Raw genomic sequence first — 23,473 nt, 5'->3', positions numbered from 1 at the left:
TGAAAGAAGGAAACAATACAACAGATATTTTAATATGACTTTAATGTTTATTTTCTAGATTTAATTAAGATTATGAATCAGAATCAGTCTCCAACTCCACTGTAAAGTTTATCTATTACTTCTTCTGCTCAGGCACCTGCAAATTAAAACAAAATTGTAATGCTTAAATAAAGTCATATCATCTCAGCACTAGTTACATATGCAGAAGTCATGTTAATCAGCATTATAAAAATGTATGAAATTTTCTTCACTGCACTTGTGCTTCCCTTACTATCGTTAAGCCATGATACAAGATAACTTTGCACTTACTTGTCATTTCTGGCAAGTGGATGGTGCAATCAATTTGCACAAAGATGAATTTATTTCATCCAAATATTTCATGTGAATAAAAATTCCAAATGGAGGCACTTGTCCGATCAGACAAGATATATGCATATTGTAGTTAGCTGGACTCTAGCTCTGATAGTCCTGGGCAATAGGATAAGCTGATTTTGTTATCAGTTTAGAAATGCATCCGCTTTGCAAATACTATGCTTTAAAAGACGAAACTGAATCCAATATTGATGAAATAAGAGTCATTTGGATTACCTTGTTTTTTATCATTCTGCGTTGGTTGGGTGCATATTTGAGGGTCTCTGATATGGTCTCTTCCATTCCATTTGCCTTTGCTTTGCCATTAGTTTTCAAGCAGGCTTCTGCATGAGTAATACAATGTTTTAAAATAAGTTTCACAACAAAGGATGCATTGCATTTTTCTAAATGCCAGCAATAATCAATGGAATATTTTTAAAACATGTACTTTGAAATGTGTCTCAAGTTACTTTATCAATTCATTTAAAAATCTCTGGCAAGTCACATGAAAAACACAATTTAAATCAAGCCATACTTACTTATCAAAGACTTTCTCATTCACATCCTTTACCTCACACAATAAATATCAGCAACACCAACATTAAATTCACACAATCAGTACAAAACCTAGGTGTTACTCTGGACAGTACTCTCACATTGCACCAACATGTCATGAACATATGCAAGGCTGCGTATCTTGGGCTGAGACGCATCAGCTCCATTCTCAGATATCTTTCAGTTGATGCCACTAAAACACTTGTGTGTTCATTACTGCTTTCAAGACTGGACTATGGTAACTCAATTCTGTCTGGTTCATCTTAACATCTACTGCAGAGACTTCAAAAAGTTCAAAACATAGCTGCTTGGATCATACTTAGAGTACCACAATCAGAGCACACCTCCCCGCTGCTCTGTACCCAACACTGGCTATCCATTCGATCCAGAATCAAACACAACATTAGTTCTCTGTGCTACGTTTCACTGACAGACTCTAGTCCAACATACCTATCCGACCTCACCTATGTGTACACACAAGCAAGATACTTACACTCCTCTTCCGACAATCATATACTCATTATTCTCACTATGAAAACAAAGTCACATGGACAGCATTCTTTTGCATACCAGGGCCCAGCAACATGGAATGAATTGCCCACTGAACTTAGACACAAAGACGCAGTGATCCCATTCAAGAGTGCTCTCAAAACTACTTATTCTGACTACAAAAACAAACTTAATGACTTAATAATGTTAACTACCTTAAATATTCTCAGCATGTTTTTTATGTTTTCTAATTTCATGGTGTTTGTTTTTGTAATCATATCATTGTGTATGTTTTTATGTTGTCTAATGTTGCAAAGCGCTTAGAGCTTCTAAAGATTAGGCGCTATACAAAGTCCTCATTATTATTATTATTATATTTAGCTTGGATGAATATTTTTTAAATCAGTGGCCATAACTAAAAAATGGGATTTTGTTTTATGATCATAAAAGTATGTTGGACACCATCCATGATGTACAATGCTGTCTGACATTTCTATGCACCTAAGGTTTCCATCTCAAATATTAAAGCAAAATGCATACCGAATTTGACAGATTGATGAAAATAAAAAAAAGCAATGCTTACCATTTGAAAAGAGGCAATTGTCACTAGAATATTCTATTCAAAATGATATTAATTTTGGACACAGGGGATACCACCCCCATGTTTTCCTGACTCGTGATATGTCGGCCTATTCTGTGCACAGCTTTAAAAGATGTAATGTTTATCCATCGAGCTATAGAAATGAAATACATTTACTGTAGACTGTTTCTGTCAGCAGTTAAGTTGAGTAATTAGGTCAGGTTAATAGCTAGTTTACAAAATTCAATGTAGAATGCCAATAAATGACAAGATATATTTTTGCAAACTAAAGTGATCTTGAAAAAAGATTAGTAAAGTTTAACATTTTATAAAAAATAAGCTATTATGTGGAAAAGAAACAACAATGAAATAGGATGCAATGTGTTTACGTCTAGTTTTGGAAGGTACCGTCATAATTGTACCGTAGTTTAATGGGTGGAAAGGCCATTGAAAGGTAAGGGCAGTGTGGAGACCATCGAGTATGTTCCAGAATAGCTGAATCTTTGTAGATACATAGATCCATTCGTAACTTCAGTCCGCAAGCGAAACACTGTACTTCGTATCCCAATCCTGACTCAGGTCCGAAGTAGACAAATCCTGTTCTAGCTAAAACATACGAAGAAGGTAATCCTTCCCTATCCGTAGGCCATTATTGAAACGTGTCCAATCGACGGGCACAATCACAATAGTCAGGTAAGAAGACTGGAAAATGGTAGGGTTTGAACTTGGAGTTCTCACTGGATTTCTCACTCGATTCTTGCTGCGGCGAAGTCATCCTTCTGGTGGGTGGCTATCCTCTTACAACCAATGTTTTATACCGACATGTCCATACGGCAAAGTAAAGTGGGTGGGAAGCCGCACTCGCTTCTGCTACACGATTTGATAGACTTTTTCCAAGGGTCGACTGACGATGTGGTGTGTGGGTAAACGTACAATCTTGTTGGGTTGATAGGTGGTCACTTTCTCTAGACTGCAAGGCTTCTTTCAATATGCCAAAGTTGACCACTCGACTGGTACGATAATTCAGAGTAAGTCCTTTCACTTTACACTTCGTGTGCACTTCTCCTTGTTTGTCCCAGTATTCGTAGCCGTAATTTTTGGGACCACCACTAACGAAACTTAGAATCTTGTCATCGGGGTGCTTGTCTGTCCAGGCTCCTAAACGGTCTCCTTCGATGTCAGGGTGCTGTTGACTCGGGTGATCGATATAAATGCAACTGTCCATGTCAAAGTACAAGACACGTTCCCCTAACAGTTCTAAAGCTTCGTACAATTTTAAGCGAGCATGAGCTGTCATGTAAGCTGCAATGATGACATTTCCAAAGGGGTCATCTTCTACAAAGTTCAGATCTTCTTCGTAATTCACCAAGATCAAATCCTCATGAACGACGTCCACGTGTTTCATGAATTTGGCTTTGTCGTGAATCATCTGAAAGTAGCGGGAAGGTTCGGTCAAATACTCCGTCTTGGGTAAACACGGTCATTGTGCCATTTTACCCCACAAGCAATTTAACATCACTTTGGCAAACGATCGCCTGCCTTCGTTTTTCTCAATGTGATTTAAAGTAATGCCTTCTTGTGCCCAGAATTTCTCTCTGAATGTCTTTTGGTCTTCAGGAGTGTGACACCAGGACAGATAGCCACTGGCTTCTTGCTCAGTTTCAAAAAGTCATCCACGTAGTCTGCGAAAATGCCTTTCTGCGTGGGGTCACCCTTGTGGAATTATTGTGTCTTGGGAAAGTGGCAAATTTCGTACACTTCTAACAGTTGGTATCCCATGTTCAGAGCTTTGAACAATTCTACGCTGACCCATGTCCCCGTCAAGGCCCGTTCTTCCTGGGTGTGATGACAAGGTTGATCTTGGTTGCACGTTTCAGCACAAGTACGGCACAAAGGAAACACAAGTTTGCCTTGGCAATGGCGAGGTAAGACGGGATGGTATAGGTTCGTGGGAGGCAAAACTTTGCACTTGATCAAGCCTTCGTATTGTCGAATGTTTTTTAGGTCGATGTGTTCGGTGAACAATTGTGGGTGCCCTGCAGGAAAGCAACAATATTTGCACACGTAGGGATACAGTGAACACACGTCCAAGTATTTGATTTCTTCTCCTTTCTCTTCGTCAGCTTGGTACAGCAAACAGGTGGCATTGGTCCTTCCTCCGTACAAACTATTACTTGGGTTCAGGGGGTCCATGAACTGGTAACTTTCCATGAGGCGTTTAAACTCAGGATCGGTGTTCAAACGGTGATTGTATTTGTGTTCCCACATTTCCACCACTTGGTATCCTTCCTGTTCTAACTTTAGGCGTGGCTGACAAATGGCCTGGTACAAGTCTTCCATGGTTCGTTGTAAGAACTGATTTTTAGTGCCGCGGTCAGGGTAACAGACGGGACATCCGTGAAATAAGCAACCGTTAAACTCATACATGATCTTGGGGTTTTCTAAGTCCCAGCCATTGACCGAATGCATTCCGATGATCTTTCGCCCTGTCCGTTGCGGGCATGCTGAATCCATTTGTCTTCCTTGTCGCACAAGTAATGCAACCAGCATGGGGCTTTGACCGAGTATTGACGTTTGACATAGTTGGTCGTTTGAGGACTGATGACAGCCACAGTGTTTTCAAGCATGAATCGTTGTCGGTAGACTAAGGAACACGCTTTGGCAATGGTGCAAGCCTCTTTTAAATGATCAACCCCTCCGTGTTCCATGAACAGTTCTCGAAATTTTCCACAGCATCGCCGTAAAATGTCCATGTCGGAACGACGATACTTTAGCATTTCTTCCTGAAAGTCGAAAGGGTCGGAGGCGTGAGCCTGGTACCAAGCGTAGAAAGTTTCTCGTTCGGTACGCATGTTGTCAGGGTCGTAATAGTGAGCCTGAGGCAAATGGGGTAGAACGGCGTGTTGATTGGCTTCTGTATTGAAAAAGTGTGGAAAGTACCCTTTAGCCATTTCTGTCATTCCAAACATTTTAGGCATTCGACTCAAAGGCATGGCTAAGTAGCTCATCGAATCTTTAAACTGCACTTGTCCCACTTGCATGAAAATGATTTTGGCTCCGTTCAAAGTGATTTTAGGACGCTCGATGCCACGTTCCGTATAACATCTCAAAAGAAACTGTCCATCGTATCCGGAGAAATTGTGAGCCATCACCGTGGCATGGTGATGACAATCTCCATAATAATGTTCGATGTCCTCTTGGCTCCACGTCTTGTCGATGGGGTCTAAGACCCATTGTGTGAAATCGGCTAGTGTGTTAAGTCCTTGAAAGATTTTTTCACGCCCTCCAGGAATCTTACTGCAGTGAGGGCAATAACTCAAGATAGGTTCTTGAATCACTTCTCGCACGCTCGATGAGCCACGCAGAAATTAGGAATGTGAATACTGGTCTCTTGCATGCATTCGAAATCGAAAAAGATGAAATTGCCTTTCTTCTTCTTGTGACCATCCTCTTTCTCTGGTTGGGATTGGTATTTTTGTATGTAGCATTGGTGTTCCAAGTCCACAATGCAGTGACAAATGTGACATTTTTTCTTTCCTGAACATACGTGTGCCTTGGTACTGTTGATACATAGACCTTGTCCACACATTGGGCACAATCTCAGGAGTTGACAAGCACATTTCTTCTGTGAACCTTGCATCTTCAGATGTTGTTGGTAACAGGCAGGGCTGACAAATGTGCGCAGACAAGCAGGACAATGCACTGGTTCTTGCCCTTCGCTCAGACAGGGTTGAGAGGCCAAACATCCTGAGCATTTCGATCCACAATGTTTGTGTTGCTCTCGATTATTATAACCATCATAAGTCACATTTCTCACAGTAATATTTGTATCCCAGGAATCCAGTGATAGTGGTAATGGTATCGAAATGGTCATCGTGATGATAGAGGTGAATGTATTTTCCATCCTTAAAGTCTTTCCCTCGAAACAACAGAGACCCGCGCACTTCTTGAGGGTGCACTTTCAAGGTGTATCGGGGAGCTAGGGCATCTTGCAATTTTTGCATCTCAGGAATGCCACAGGATGTGTCTTTGGACAGGCATGCTTGTTGTAACAGAAGTTCTGCTTCATTTCGTTGTTTGGTTCGGTTCGATTTTCGAATGTTCTCCCAGGCTCTTTTCCATTCTACCGTGTCGTTCTTGTCGGCATAGGTTCATCCCACCACGATGGCTCGGGCTAAACACATGTGGTCTTGAAAATTGTTAATTTGGACAAGACTTGTTTTGGTAATGCGAAGGTTGTTGACCAATAAGGTCTTTCTGCATTGTCCGGTCCCTTGAGGAGGAGAGACGTGGGTCATGTCCAGTGTGGCTTTTCCATCGGTGATGTCAAACTGGTCATTAGATTGTTGCACGTGTTGAATCTTGTCCATGACTTTGGAAGTGGTCAATTCTGCAGGGCTGCTAAACTCGATCCAAACAGGGGATTTCAAGCCATCATGTTGTATGGAAAGTCTCAAGCGATCATCTTCTTTGGGTTGACATTGTCGCTTGAGTGTGGTGAGCAAAGAATCCCACATGTCGGTGATGAACCCTTTTGCTTTCTCTAACAGTACTTCAGACTTGAAATCTTTAAACTTCACTGTGTATTTGTAAGCCGTAGTTCTAAATTTTCTAGAGGGACGCTTTTCCGTCTCTCGAATGTCATAGTACTTTTCAGGGTTGACTAAGGGTGGTAAACTTTGTTTAGAGGGTTTGGATTCTGGTTCACTCATGTCCTCTTCAAAATCACTGGCATGAATTTGTGCCAAGACTTCAGCCCTAGTACGAGGCGATAGATCACGTTTCTGCCTCTTACTTTCTTCTTCTTTCTTCTCAAATGAATTGGATCATTTCATCTCGATAGCAAAAAGTCAAATGACTAAAGTTTAAACACCATGGATTAATTTATAGTCATAGCAGACCAGCGTATATAAAGGGTATGTGTCTTGTCCTTTCACTATTCATTTCACTCTCAAACTGAGCACAACAATGGAAGAGACTACCAAGATCGAACGTTTCATCAGAGCTTTGCGAGGGGTCATTAGAAAATTCTCTTCAGACCAGCCCAGGGACTACTCTCCTTCCTTTCAAGATAAAAGTCAAGATACTTGCTATATCTGTCAGAAGAAAGGGCATTGGTCTTCAGAGTGTCCAGACCGTCAAAAAAGAAAAAAAAGGGGTTAGAAGAGACAAAAGTCAAGATACCTGTTATTATTGTCAAGAAAAAGGACATTGGTCACCAGACTGCCCAAAAAAGAAACAAGAGGAGTCAGAAGAAGAGAGGGATTCTTCAGAGGAAGAGGAAGAAGAAGAGGAAGAAAACAGACAGGTGAAGAAAAAGAAACAGGAGAAGAAAAGAAGGGAAGAAAGTGAGGAGGAAGAGGAGGAAAAGACTATGACGGTGAAGAAATTAAAAAAACAGAGAGTGAACAATGAGACAGAATAAGTCTATGAACTTTTTAAAGTGCTCTGTTGTGAATTGTGAATTGTAAATATTTATAAAAGAATAAATTAATTATAAAAGGTAAGTGTCTTTGGGTTTTGATTTTAAAATAAGAACCTACACTCACGCACACTCATACACAGACAGGTACTATTGGGTAAAATGGTTTTTATTAGTTATTGGCAATTGAAAGCCTATCTCTTTTCGAGAGACGTGGATGGCCCTGAAAAGGGCCTTTTTTGGTGTAAGGGGTGAGTTTAAACAATCAACTTTAACTGTCTTAAGCCTTTGCCATGGCCAAGGCCTACTTCTGGACTGCGTACTGTTGATGATGATTTCGTTGAAATCACTAAGGATGGTGCAGTAGGCGTAGTCACAGGGTTGGAGTGTTTAGCTTGGGAAGGTCGTATTCTCTTCGGCCGTAATAAAGAAGTCTGATACATCTGTTTCAGACTTCTTAACTAAAATGTCTAACAGTACCGTGACCGTTTGATTTTGACACCCTTGTTTCTTTGCTGCTGCGTCTTCTTCTTGTTGTTTTTTTCTTACCTCTTCTTCTTGCTGCTGTTGCTGTAGGAGAAAAGCTTGTTCTGCTTCCTTTTGCTGTTGTATAAATTTCTCCAATTCTTCTTTCTGTCTCTGTCTAAAATTTTCCATGTGCGGTAATGAAGGAGAAGGTGACGAAGGTTCAGGAACAAATTCTTGCAAGGTAAAAAAATCCACAAAATCCCAATTCACCTCTTCTGAAAGTAAGTCTGGGTTCCCTTGGGTAGTCTCCACCATCAGTGCACCCAAACTGATCGTTTTCTGAGTTTCCGTCATGTTGAAAAACTGTCGCTTAGATTGACTACGCACAGGCGCTAGCGAATCTATATAGACTATGTGACGTCACAGACTGCTCTCTTCGGATTGGACGTGGGCTGACTGAATTTTGTAACGCGTGTTTGGATTGGTCAACAAACTCAATCCGTTTCAATCCTTCCTCCCCCTATAAATAAGTACAGTTCACTGCATTCCTTCACCTGTTACTCAGCACCCCAACATGTGGACCGATGTACAATCTTCAACGCTTGTGTCTTCGATGATGTTCCGGACGGACATATCAATGTATGTCCGATCCAACTGGACAGTTATCCACAGGACAGACACCAGCCTGTGGATGCGAAGAATCTTATGTGGAGCATCAAGGATGCCTCAAAAGAGTCTTAATCTATGGTCCTGCAGTCAGGCACAGCCTAAGGTCAAGAAGAAGATGTCACAGATGCCCTTTATGTTAAGGGTATATTAACATAAAACCAAAGGCCCTTTTCAGGGCCATTCCTATCTCTCGAAAAGATCTTGACTTTCAATTGCCTACCCCTTTTTTTATTTTTTTGTTTAAAAAAATAATAAAAAAATAGAGACCCCTCCCTGTTTCAATTTTCGCCTGTTCCATTTTCATAGACCCATCAGGTCGGGACCTTATTAAAATAGGGTCCCGACCCTGTTCCATTTCCCCTAGTCCCAAGACAGTCCCACGATTTATTCCCCATGTTCAATTTCCCTTGTCCCTAGAGTGAATAGTTTTTTTTCTTTCTCCCATGTTAAATTCCCCTTGTCCCTAGAATGGATATTTTTTTTTTTTCTCCCATGTTAAATTACATAGTCCCCAGAGTGGATATACCCTTTTTAACATGGAAGTTCCCTAGTCCCTAGACCGTCCCTATTCACTACTACCATTGTCATTACCAGCCTGAAACCCAATTTAATGCCATTTGTATAAATTCATTTCAAATAAATATTATGATATAGTTGAAGTGTAAAGTCAAGCAAGTATTCTGTTTGCAGATTTTACATTTTAGATATTATAGTAAAGTCATATTTTCTCTTGTTTAGTAAACTTTATTGCAACTGGTTCCAAAATAGTAAATCTTATTTAATGTTCATTCACCAGAATAGGTATTAATACAATCCCGAATTAACTGTATGGTACTAAAATATACCCTGATCTTGTGTGAGATTGTAATATACAGAACTATACCTCAAGACAACAATAATATATTGAATTTATATTGTATCAAGACCGTCATGGTTATGAACTCCAACTTTATTCAGGTTTTTTCATAATAAATGATCATCTTGTGCTATGGTTGAAAAGAAATCAAAGTTCAGTTTAACTCCATTCTCTCCACATTTGTAAGTTGTTAAGAGGCATACTCATCCTCAGTGTTATAGTAAAATGTAATCTTATTTGGATCAATCTTGGTGGTGTAATATATGAATGGAGAAAGAATATTATCATCCAGATTAAAATATGTTTTATTCAGACTCTACTAAAATTTTTAGTTGGATATGGGTTACGGAGCCTGATGTGTACGAACAAAGCAATGTGTACCATGACCTTTTTAATTTAACATTTTAAACTCCTGCAGAAGAAAGAGATTTTTTAGATCCATTAATCTGTATTAACAAAAACATTTCTTCAGTATGATTTTCAATTACTTAGTATTGACAAAACTCATATTTTAAAGTTGTTGTTTTTTTGTGTTTGGTTTGGCCTTTTATGGTAAACCAACACAAGTAAGTTATTTAGTGCCAAGGCACTTTAAGTATAGTGCCTTGCCCAAGGACACACCATGGTAGCTAACCCAGGTTGGTCTGATGGTAGAATTTGAACCTACCTTATTTCACAGGTCCAGAAAGCTAACCACTGAGCCACTACAGCTCCCCATCTTATAGTGGAATGCTGGTATACTTTATGATCAAGAAGGATGGGTTGGGGTATGCATGTTGCATCTGAAAAAAGTGATGGAATTTTTGTTTACATAATATTTTAGTCATACAATATGAATCATTTTCTATAGATTTAAGATGTATCAGATCAAGTTAAGAAAAATCATATATTCTGTTTCCTGGGAATGTACTAAAATTCACTGTTATTGTTTGATTTTTTGGTAGTAAGCTTACTTGGTATTTTTTTCTTTTTAACTTGAATACCTAATTTGTTAACATCCTATTCTAAATCTTCAGAGTTCTGTCTATTAAGTGACAACTGTTGATACATGTAGGGAAGTTTTTGTTTATATCTTTTGATTTTTGTGATTCTGGAAGTTGCAGTATTTGTTGTTGTATTATAACCATTTCAGTAATTTAATGAATGCAGAGTATACTGCTCTATAAATGAAATTTAAGTGAAAATAATGTAAAAGTATGTTTCACTGCAAATATAAATTGTTTAAAATAATATATCATTTATCATATGACTATTCAATTGTGGTAACTAGTATTCCATCCAATATCTATATATTAAAATATGTCTTTTCATACAGCTGGTGATCATTTAGATACAAGTCCAATTGAACATAATCAAATTATCAATGCAGGTGTTTTTATTAGTAGTAGTATTGCAAGTATAAGTGTTAGTATTAAGATTTCATATACAGGTATGATAAGTGTATCATAATGTTTAAATGATGCTCCTTGTTACAACATAAAATATGTTCATTGAAACAAATGGTTCACTGGTAAATTGGCAGCAAAGGTCTTCACTGAATTATGTTGCATAAACTATTTTACAATAAAACATATATGATGCATCTCAATTATGATGAATGTGAGGAGGAGGATTAATAATAATGCAATTTAAGTTATCTTCATAACATAAGTTCTAGCAGATGTGTAATTTTTATGTGGTTCATCATCAGTTTGAAACTGGTCTGTGATTTCTGGATCTGGACATACCTGGTCCCCTGCTGTTGTGCTGCTATGGTCTTTACAGTTCATTAGGATATCAGTTACACTTGGTTTACATTTAGAACCCCATGGGATGGAATGCCCAGTTTGAAACTGAGAGAATGGTTAATTATCCATAATATAACTCCTGCAGTTATTATTAGGTTTGATATCAAGGTCTTTCTTTAAAAGCTTTTCAACTCAGGTTCTGTTCTACCATACAGATAAATAAAGTCAAATTCAAGGCTTTCAGATTTGTCCAGTTTGTTTCATGTGTTGCGGCAGACAGACTGTATATTGCCACTGTACCATATAAATATCAGTGCTTAGTCTGCTCTCAGTTGCTGTGGTTTGATTAGTTACAAGTGTCATCACATGTGACTAATTATTGACCAATGTAATGAAACTTGTATAATTAGAAGGCTGTATTTAAAAACTCTAAAGATCTTAAAAAGAAAATTGGATCGGGGTAAGTAAAACCTTTTACTTTGACCATTTGGCTAGAAAATAATTTTCAATAAGTTTAAATTGGATAATAGTAATATAATAATTAATTACACAAATCAGAATAAAAGCTATTTGCATATCCCCTTACAGCTGTTGCTTTTTCATAGTACTAAGTAGAATAAAGTATAGTTAAGACAGATAGCTTTAAGCTAGAATTAAACTCAAATAAATTGCAAGAAATCAAAACAAACCCAGGATTAAAACTAAAGAAATATCCCGTCATATATACCTTACATCAAATAAAGAAACTCAAGATGGATAACAACAAAATTAATGTCACATCATCAAATAGTTATCTCAGCTGCCTGGTCAACCTAAAGGCAGATAAACTAAGGCAAACTTACTCCGAAGCAGTCTCATCCCCCCTAAGAGAAAAACGACAGATACAGTTCTTAACGCCAATTTTCAACTCGACCCCAACTGACTCGATGAGTAGACTCTACCTGTCACCAAGCGTAAACGAGAATGTGGACAATCTACCGAGTAACCGCAAAACTACATCCGACATGAGTACCCAAACTGAGGAACAATACTCAACAAGCACAAAAACAACCCAGACCACGCTGGTTAAAAACACTAGCAGCCAGGGGACTCAAACTGAGAACCTACTAGATGAAACAGAACGCCCTCACCCTACCACAAATAAAGCAGTCACACACGACTCAACAAAAGGTAAGAATAATAGGAAAACCAAATCCCAAATACCAGTTAGAAAGAATAAGGAACACACTAACTGTCAGAATACAAGACCCAGCAAGCCGGTTATGGACAACGAAACAAAGTCAGCTAAAGAGACAAACACCAGGGGAAAAAAGACCAGTCTGCAAAATATCCAAAACAAGAAACACCCCGCTGAACTGACTCTCTTCGTCAAGGGAGTAAATTCCAAAATAACGAAGTTAGCCTTTAAAACCATAGCATGGCAATTGAACAAACATCACCAAGGAGAATTCACGCTTAAAAGCACTAGAGACGACTTGCTGATAATCAAATGCACCACTGAACAACAGATTGCCAAATATATGGAAATTGAAAGAATAGGCCAAATAAATGTTCAGGTCACTAGACACAACAGAACAAAACAACACATAGACCCAAACCCCCCAAAAACACACAACAAAGGAGTCATATATGTATCAACTCAAAATAAAACCAATGAAATAGTAGACTACATAAGGAGTAAAGGACAGGAAGTAGAGAAAGCAATCCGCCTAAAAACAAGAAGGGGAAAGGATAGCACTGCAGTGGTACTCTTTTTTAAGGGCGCCACCCCAGAAACTATCAAAATAGCCGAAAAACTCGAGGCTAAAAAAATTTTGCTTTCAAAAAGAAACCACGGTTCTGTGGCAACTGCAAAAATTGGGGGCATTACTCTAAGAGTTGCGGAAACCTATTCCGGTGCAATCAATGTGGTCTTCACCACCCAGACCGGAAAACATGCAGCGCCACCAATCAGCACTGCGCTAACTGTAGTGGTAACCACAAACCAAACCACGCAGAATGCCCCAGGGCTCTTAGAGAAGCCCTAATAGTCGAATATATGATCTCCCATGGGGTAAACTATAAGCAGGCCAAAACAAAAATCAGGATACCAAAAACAAAATAAATAGGTAGCACCCTCACTGGTAGGAAACACGCATAAAACGAAAACAACAGTAAATTAAACAAACTATTAAGACTTTTTGCACTAGAGATGGATTCCAGAGCAGAAATCAAAATATGGCAATGGAATGCACGCGGCCTTAGGGCCCACGCTGACCAACTAAATAACAAAATACTTGAACAGGAAAGAAAACCAGATGTTATATGCATACAGGACACCCACCTAAATGATACCTCACGTATCCCAAACATCATAGGCTACAACACCAAATACCTAAAGCATCGATCCCCCACAGCAAGAGGAGGGGGGTTAGCAACCTTTGTTAGAGATGGAATTACATCAGAAATGCATAAATTAACAGATAGTAGACCGCCCAATGACTTCGAAATACAGATAGTCAAAATAACCGCTCAAACTAAGCAGGTACTAATCGTTAACCTCTATGAAACAAATGAGCAGCGCAATTTAAGTGCAGACGAAACAATCAAAATGATTAAAGACTGTGGAGAATGGGTGGTAATATGCGGGGACTTCAATGCGCACAATGAACTATGGGGGAGTCAAAAGACGGACATTAAAGGAAAAATTGTAGAAAAATGGGCACAAAAATGCAACTTAGTTTTTCTAAACAACGGAATGCACACCCGGATAGATGACAGAACAGGCCACACATCAGCAATAGACCTATCTCTATGCACACCAAGATTAGCAGGCATTTCTGATTGGCAAGTTGATGAAAGCGACCCTATGGGAAGTGACCATTACCTTATAAATATAGAAATACAAATTAGAATACCTCAAAATAAAGCATCCTTCACACCAAGATGGAAATACGAACAGGCCAACTGGATTAGGTTCAAACAGATAGGTGACTCAATCGACCCAGAAACCATATATCACCGGGACATTGACACCTTTAATGACAAATTAATAGAAACCATTAACACAATGGCCCAAGAAACAATTCCTAAAACTAAAGGAGTAGCACCCAAACCCACGGTGCCCTGGTGGAATAATGAATGTAAAATAGCAATTAAAGAGAAAAAAAGAGCTCTAAACAAATTCAAAAGAACTAAAAATAATAGGGACTTTAACTACTACAAGGAAAAGGAAAAAACTGCCAAACAAACTATTATGATAGCTAAACAAAACTCATGGAGAGAATTCTGCTCAAAACTAGATATTAACACAAAATCGAAGGAGGTGTGGCAAAGAATTAAAAAAATGAGAGGCAAAACTAAATCAATAACCCCCAACATACCTGGACAAAACAACAAACATAAGGCAGAATTATTCGCAAACTATTTTGCCAACATGTGTAGCAATACCAACTTAGAGGATAAGTTTAAAAATCATAAAAGGCAATTTGAGGAAAGCAACTCTGACAACATAAAGGAAGCAGGAAATAATGACGGCCCACTAAACCTTCCGTTTACAGAAGCCGAATGGAGAAAGGCCCTCGCCGGCAAAAAGACCACATCCCCCGGGGAGGACACTTTGGGGTATGAAATGTACAAGAACCTACCCAAAAAACTTGTCACAATTGCACTTAACCTCATTAATAAAATATGGGAAACCGGTACCATACCTATAAGATGGAAAAAGGCAGTAGTGGTCCCGATTCTTAAGCCTGGAAAACCCTCAAGCGATATAAAATCATACAGGCCCATATCACTAACAGACAATATATGTAAAATAATGGAAACTATGGTAAACAACAGGCTGAAATACCATTTAGAAAGCAAAGGACTACTAGCTAATACACAGAGCGGGTTTCGCAACTACCGAAGCACAATAGACCAACTCATGAGACTAGAAACCGCTGTCAAATTAGCATCTAGAGAAAAATTTTAAAAATCCAGATATGTTACAGCCATCTTCTTAGACATGGAAAAAGCATATGATCTAATGTGGACTAAGGGACTGATAAGTAAACTTAAACCATACGGAATAACTAGCAATATATACAAATTTATTGCTAACTTCCTAACCGATAGAAAGATACAAGTCAGACTAGGACAAGACTACTCCGAACGATACAAACTGGAAAATGGCACGCCACAATGAAGCGTAATCAGCCCAACTTTATTTAATATAATGATAAACGACCTGGAAACAGCGGTAAAACCCAACCACCTTGACTTATCCCAATTCGCCGATGACAGCGCCGTATGGAAAACTGGCAACCCGGCCAGCAGAGAAACGACCAAGCACTTACAAAAAGGACTAAACGATATAGGAAATTGGACAGATAAATGGGGATTTAAATTGTCACCTCTAAAAACAGAAGGCATAGTTTCCAATCCGGGAGGTGACCACCCCCCACCCACTCCAAACTTAACCCTAAAGGGGGTACCCATCAAATTCGAAAAACAAGCGACAATCCTAGGTATGGTATTCGACCACGAACTAACGTGGGCAGCTCATATCCAAGAACTCGTAACGAAGTGCAAACGAGACATCAACCTCCACAGAAACCTCAGAGGGGTGAATTGGGGGGTTGATCAAAAAACACTCGTTACCCTATATAGAGCACTTATAAGAGCAAAATTGGACTACGGTTGCCAGGTATATGGAGCGGCGAACGCCACGTTACTAAAGAAACTAGACACAGTCCAATCAAAAGCGCTAAGGGTATGCACCGGCGTCCTAAATGGTACCCCCACACAAGATATCTTAATAATAGTAGGAGAACCTCCGCTAGACCTAAGGCGGAAGGAATTGATGCTGCGATACTCGACTCGAATATCAATACACCAACCCAACCACCTCATGCTACAAGCCCTCTTAGCATGCGACAAACCATTCGATACAAAAGGAAAAAATAAAAAAATACCTAGTGGGAAAATAATTATAGAATTAAAAAGGAAATTTCAAATCGCAAATATCAACCCAGAAAAAATAAGGTACTACCCAGACCCCCCGTGGACCTGTCCCACACCACAAATAGATCTTAGCTTACGTAAACTAGGACAAAAACAAAATGACCCGATAGGACTAAGAGCATCAATACTAACGTACATTGACAACAAATACGAGACATACACGCAAATCTTCGCAGATGGATCAAAAACCAAAAATCCAAATAAAACTGCAGCAGGGATAGTGATCCCAAAATTAGATGTCACCGTTGGAAAAAGACTCCCAGACCAATGCGCTATATACACGGTAGAATTCATGGCAATACTAATGGCATTAACATACGTCAAAACATACCCCACAACTAAGGCAGTCATTCTAAGCGACTCTTACAGTGTACTACAATCGTTAGCAACGGACCAATCCAAGAGCAGACCTAATATGATTAATCATGCAAGATCGCTACTTAAAGAGATTGAAAAAAACAACAAACACGTTGAATTCGTATGGATACCCTCTCACATCCATAATCCCAGGCAATGACAAAGCAGATGCAGAAGCAAAAAACGCCACAAACGAACCAAAAGCCCAAAATATAGCATACAGCGTCACTGAAATCAATAACATGGGACAAGATCAATGACATGTGGCAAGAGCTATGGGAAAAATCGGATGCAAACAGTCTAATACACACGATGATGAAAAAAGTAAGTAGAAAAGTCGAAAGTCCAACCTTCAAAAATCCATACGATATAACAATAATAAATAGAATAAGAACAGGTAAAACACTATTGGCAGGATGCGCAGGGAAACACATAAAAAGGGGACCAACCGAAAACTGCCCCTACTGCCCAACTCCAGAAACAATCGCACACTTAATAAATATATGCCCCAAATACAACCAGGAAAGGGCCGAACTAAAATCTCAACAGGAACAAATAGGAGAACGGTGGACATACCCGGAGTTACTTGTGGCAAAAAACAATAACATAGGAATGACCTATAATAACATCATGACATTCATTAACAAAATAGGCAAAAGGGGACAAATCTAAACCGAATGAAGGGTTGGGTATAAAGAGAGACCATGTAAAGAAATTAAAACCAATAAACCTAAAAGATCGAACCAAAAAAGAAAAAAACCAATCAAAATATTACAAATCACTGTTTGGGAATTGTGACGGCCGGCTCGGGCTAGTGGGTTCACAGACTGACACCGCCGCTCATAACCCGAACAATAAAAACCAGATAAGGACGAATATTACAAAATCACTGTTTTGGAATTATAATGGCATGCTAGGTTCAAAAAAAAAAAAAAAAATATAAAAAAATAAAAATAAAAAAAATATACATTAAAATAAATCACAAACAGCTAAGCTAAACAAAAATAACAGGTAAATAGCCAAGTGGTCAAAGCGAAGGGAAACAAAGGCAATCAAACCACCTCCCTCGAAGAAAACATCTCACGGCGAACATGGCAGTATCAAAAGGACGAGAAGACCAAAACAGAAACGGACACGGGATAAGGCAGAAAGAGCTGAAATAAAGAAGAGCAGGAAAAGGCACAGAATGAAGTTAAACGTCCTAAGGCAGTAAAAGAAGAAAGAACAGGACACTTGCAGACCTTGGGGAATGAAGGCAGAAACAATGAAAAGAGTATGCCTCAAATAATCAAACCACCCCCACCCCCCAGTATGAAAAGAATTGCCTTCCCGAAATCAAACAAAAGAAATGAGGCCACCCACCCCCCCACATCTACTTATAAGTGTGAATGAGAAAGTGAGCGTGAATGTGTGTTGTCGGGATATGTGGTAAAAGCAGAAAAACGAACAAAAATGTCTATAGCCATCACACAAATATAGCATACACACTCCCTACCCACCTTTTTTTTCTTTTCTTTTCTTTTTTTTTTTCTTTTTTACAAACAAATTTTACCACATAGGGCTTTCATTCTGACCCACGAAAGCCCTCTTTTGACCAACAACTTACTGGCCCTGAAACACACTGATTGGTTTAAAGCCACACGTACGAAATACTTAACCAAATTGAGATCTCCAAAACAAAATAAAGGGCTACTAAAAGCCTACTAGATGTGAAAAAATTTTCGGAAAATTCAAGTACGCAAAGTACACAAAATTTAATAGACCTTACAAAAGATAGGAAAATTCACAACTCAGGAATATCTGAAGCGTATGTGACAATCACATGTTTGGCAAGATAGTACAGGAATAGCCCAATAAATATAGGGAACTGGGCATTGATTGCAACGAAAATTTAATAATACTGCTGCTGGTGTGCTTCGGTTACTGCCTGAAATGAGAGAGGAAGGAGATGCAGGATGCAGAAACAGACCACCAACGGAGTACAACGATGGAGAAGGCTGCAGCGACGAGAGCCTGGGCGGGACCTTTTGGGGCACCTGGGCTTCGGCTTGCTTGCTTGGGGGCATTGTATAAGTTAATCGCTAAATTCAAAAAGTACACAAACGTGTACAAACTAAACAGTCGCACATACCGAAAGGTGCACGTGACTTTAATCCAATGAATGAATGAAATGTGTGCTAGAGGGTAGGGTTAGCAGTTATACTCCCAATTATGTTTGTGATGAGCAAAAGCAGCTGCGCAAATTTGAGCTTTTAGTTTGGTTCTGGTAGGGTCAAAGGATGCAGGTACATTTTACATTCATTTTTTACTAGAAATAGCTATTTTCAATATTTTTCTGTGACAAGGCAACTAAAAGAATCAGTATGTGCCTTATGCATGAATAAAGTTCACTAGTACTATAACAAATTAGCATACTTTTCATCACCCCTCTACCATCAAGATTTTTTTATATTTACCTCTGTAGCAGACACAAATAAAAGTCAGCAGCTCATTTGCAGACTAAGTTACGCATATGATCTCCAATGCTCATCTAACTGTGACAGGCAGTCACCAACAAGCCAACCTATTTCCATGCCTAACTCAAAGTAAATCTGAACCACATTATAGATTTAGCTTATGTGTAAATTTATAAATGCTAGGCTTGTGATAATTAGGTTCATGCCTTCTACCTTAAAAATTAGAGGGATGTCAAAATACGAAACTATCCAGTGAGACCTATGATGTTAATTTTAATCCCTATGGGATTTGTGACATAAAAAACCCAAATGCTTTATGTATTAAAAGGTAACTAATGGGGGCAGGATCTGCAGTGAATCAATGGTATGTATGATAGACTCCTGATAAAAATGTTTGTGTTACAATCCTGTTATCAAGTCAACCAGGTTACCTACTGCAATGTACCCTTGCCTTACTCCAATTCCCTCAGTACTCAGTAAACAACTAGTGTTGCTGTACATAACAAAACCAGTCCATATTGATTTTACCTATTTTACTAAATCCTGACAAAAATAATTCTCTAAATAAAGCATGATTAATATGTGAAGGTCTCGCATGTAATCAAACTCTTCCAAGCTTTTAATGATATGAACCGATTTATCAATGTTTATCAAATTGACATGAAAAACTATTTCTTATTTGTTATCAAATATGTTAGATGTTTTGATCATATAAGCATTTCTGCTACATTAGATCAAAATAATCTTTTTGTCAGAAATAGAGCCCTTATAGTATTTGCAAGGTCAACCAATCAGATGCAGAATTTGAGTTTAATATGAATGAATATTTTTTTTACAAAATTGCTCCTTTGCTATATCTTGATGAGATAAATCTATTTACCAAGTCTGATAAAATTAATGAGAAATAGTTTTAAGAGCAGTAGCAAGAATGGCTAGTGAGATGTAGAACCACCACAATATATGCATAGAATTTGCTTACAGCCTCAGACATACAAGCAAATAATTAAACAAGTCAGATCTAAATTTGATCATAAACACTGTTGTGCAAGTCGTAAGAAACTCTGCCAATCAGATGCAAGGTCACTTCACTACCATACCTTTATCACACTCATAATAAGCATCATTGTGAAACTTGACTCTATAAGCCCAATGGCCAAGCATGATCAAACTTGAATCAGCAGTAGTGGTTATAACCTCATGTATTTGTATGCATCTTCACTTCTTCAATCTAGATCTCATTTACATAAGCATGTATTCTACGTTTAGTAAAAACTGCACTACATGTATAAATATTGCATGCGGTGGTAACATACTCAGATGAAAGATCACCTTATTATTATTAATGGTTAACACTCATCAAACTTCAAGGACAACTTAATGATTTTAGCCTATATTGTGGAAGTATGGCTTTTAGGCTGGTTAAAAAAGTCAACTAATCTTATACATGATCACATGTATATACTTGGATTTTCCTCATTATTAGATTTATCCAAGATGTTGATTTAAGCCCAAAACCAAGTTTTATATAAACAAATTGATCAGAACTATGGACTCCAAAGTAGCTAATTTCTTACTGTTGAAAGACAGAAGGGGATGTGAAATAAATAACACACTCTGGACCATTACATAAACCCACTTAGCCTTTTGACCAGTTGAGATAAAATATCAACAATAATGTTAAATAAGATTGATAAATTATGTTTTCTCACATTACCTCTAGCCCTTTTCAACATGGATGGTATTTTTCTTCCACATATGGCAGCTCTTAATTAGTGGCCCTTTCCCATCATGAATGTTGTAGGTGAAACTCTCAGAATTAGGCTTTTTAATTTATATCTGTAGAAGAAAAAAACTATTGGTCTGCATATATCAATGTCACCATTTCTGTATTAGATTAAAATACCATGTGTGTGTGTTAATTTTAGAATTTAAGCAAACTTGTCTCCATGTGTTTATTTTAAAACTGATGATGATAACACATAACAGGTTCAATGGATAAAATGTTATTTCTTACTTCTTACAACTGCTCATTATATCTGAATTTACATTCAATGTTTGTTTTAATTAACATATTTGGGATATTGGGCAAATTATTTATTTTGTAGTTTATCATTATATCATTTACCAGTCTTTTATCATTCAAATATGTAATATAGTACCATTATACTGACTTCATATTCTATATGATATCCCAGCAATACATATTAAGCATATAAGTGCAAATAAAAATGTTCAGAATGTAAAATTTACTCCAAGCTCAAAGAAGATCAGCAAAAGATAATATCCAACAAATTACCAAACAAAAAGCGAAGTTAACGCAGTTACCTTTATTATGATGTCTCCAACACCAACGGTACTGTACAGCTACGTCTTCTGAGTTTTACCGTCATCTTGTCTTTCAAACCAGAATTAATTTCTTGAGCTCTTACAAAATGAAGAAACTTTTAAATACTATAATTTAAGCAGCTTCTTTACATGCCATCAGATAAATTATGGCACAGTGTTACGTCTGTCAGCAAAACGCAACTTCACATTTGGACGGCGCGCTGTGTGGGCATCGCCGACACAGCAACTGACATGAATTCTCTATTAGCAGACAATGATTCGGAATAAATCCTTCGCAAATCTAACATTCTCGATTTTTCATAGTTCCACTTTTCATTGTTGCATCTGTTTGATTGTACAATTGCTAATGATGTTCAATGAATCAACTTCAATTCATCTGCTGTCTGAAATCCCGGTTCAGTTGGTATTTTCTTCCGCGCATGATGCCGTGTAAATAAAAGATACGGTCGACATTCAAAGTGGTTTAGGTTAATTTATTATTTTTCTTTATTAAGGTCATTTGCAGAAAGTGTTTCGCTAGGGTGAGAAAAAAAAATATAACAAAAAGAAAACTTTCTTTTCCAACGCTAATACTGTATATATTTCAATTTGTGATTGATGCTATAAATAAAAAAAAATGATAATAAAGCATTTTAGCCCGTGGCTTCGGCACGGCACTCGTTTTTGTGGGTTTTTTAAAATGTTGTTAGTGTTGTTTTGGGGTTGTTTTTTGTGTGTGTACCACACTAAAAAACATACCAGGTATTAGGCCTAACGTAGGAAAAGAAATTATCCTCTATTTATTACTATTCTTACTGTCAAATGACGCAAAAGTGATCAAATTGCTATTAAGATTTTGTTTTGTATAACACTTACCGCTCGTTTTCCTCGAGATAAAGCAGCCACTTCAAAATGATTATAAAATCTGTGACAGATGAAAAACGTGGTTTAAATAATTCGTAATCGCCTGCCTTAAAATACTGTAGGAATTTGCTAATGTATTTCATGGCCCTCGTTTGAATAGATACCAACGATCATGTATATCGACCAAATTTTGTATATTCCTGCCCACAATCATGTATTTTGTATTAAACCGTATATTACACGAGCGCTCTGTGGCAAACTCGGGGGGGGGGGAGGGGGGGGGCGGGTCTCTATTATACCCAGAGGCGTAGCTATGATATTTTGCGCCCGGGGACGAACTATAAAATTGGCGCCCCAGCCCCCTCCCCGTTTAATCACATTTTTGAATATTACCCTTGTTTACTTATTATAATGTAACGTTGTAAGCCTCATTTTGGCGCCCCTGTACCTTGGCGCCCGGGGACATATGTACTCCCCTTCCCCCCCCCAGTTACGCCTCTGATTATACCTGCTGTATCAGTTGAGAAATATATTGAACAGATCAGGCCCCAATACTCTCGCTCTGAAAAACATTAAAATAATTATATGCAGAATATCGGTAGGTCTCCCTCTTGCCAAAAATGTCAGCACCATATATATTTTGCAAGTAATGTAATGGGTATAATAACACACACACACACACACACACTTTTTTTGGGGGGGGGGGGCAACGGACAGATGCCCCCATTTCCCCCAAAAAATAAAAAGTATTTTATATTTGTGTATTTCCCCCTCAGATGTGTTCTACGTTTTATTAAAACAAAATTTTATATAAAAAATTTAGTTTTTAGAATTTTTGATGGGGTATTTATGTTTCCATAGTGTTATCTAAAGGGTTGTTCGTCCGAGTCTGGTTTCCCTCACCTTGCTCGAAGTTCATTCCCTTGAAATGTTTTGTAACCTTTGCTATATGTCGCCTAGGTCTCAGTGTTTGCTATATGTAATGGTGTTATATTGTGTGTATGCTATATTTTCTTTATGTTTGAGACAGCAAGTATAGATCAAATATCTTTCCCAGTTGTATTTCTTCCTTTATGATGTTATATTGTATCTTTTAATTTGTTTTATGGTTTTCTAATTTTGACGATGGAATGGTGTACTATTTAGATTTTGTTTAAAAAAAATAATTTCCTATTTTATTATTCGAGTGATAATATGTGTCGTTCCTCATAATAGTCTTTAAAGATGTTGATAGGTAGGTTACGCTCGATCCAAGGTTCACGCTTCTTTATTCTCTATGTGTTTTTCCTGGGTCGCGTTAGGCCTCCTTTATTTAGTTTATCTGATTATGCTTTATTGAAAGATCCAAACGTATTTATGAGACCACAT

The 23,473-nt window shown here is 38.0% G+C and overlaps 1 long non-coding RNA gene across 1 annotated transcript; it reads right to left on the bottom strand.

Annotated features, from left to right (window-relative positions):
- Window positions 1-25: 25 nt before the first annotated feature.
- On the bottom strand, window positions 26-21,651 carry LOC149808253 (uncharacterized). Its single transcript, XR_016419703.1, has 5 exons — window positions 21,242-21,651; window positions 20,631-20,752; window positions 10,058-10,172; window positions 589-695; window positions 26-136 (listed from the first exon to the last, which is right to left on the bottom strand). It is a non-coding gene; the product is annotated as an uncharacterized LOC149808253 (long non-coding RNA).
- Between the last annotated feature and the right edge of the window lie 1,822 nt (window positions 21,652-23,473).

This window comes from Sinohyriopsis cumingii, chromosome 1, assembly GCF_028554795.1.
Source record: "Sinohyriopsis cumingii isolate HCF-2022 chromosome 1, ASM2855479v2, whole genome shotgun sequence".
Classification (NCBI taxonomy): domain Eukaryota; kingdom Metazoa; phylum Mollusca; class Bivalvia; order Unionida; family Unionidae; genus Sinohyriopsis; species Sinohyriopsis cumingii.
This window is presented reverse-complemented; position numbering and strand designations above follow the sequence as displayed.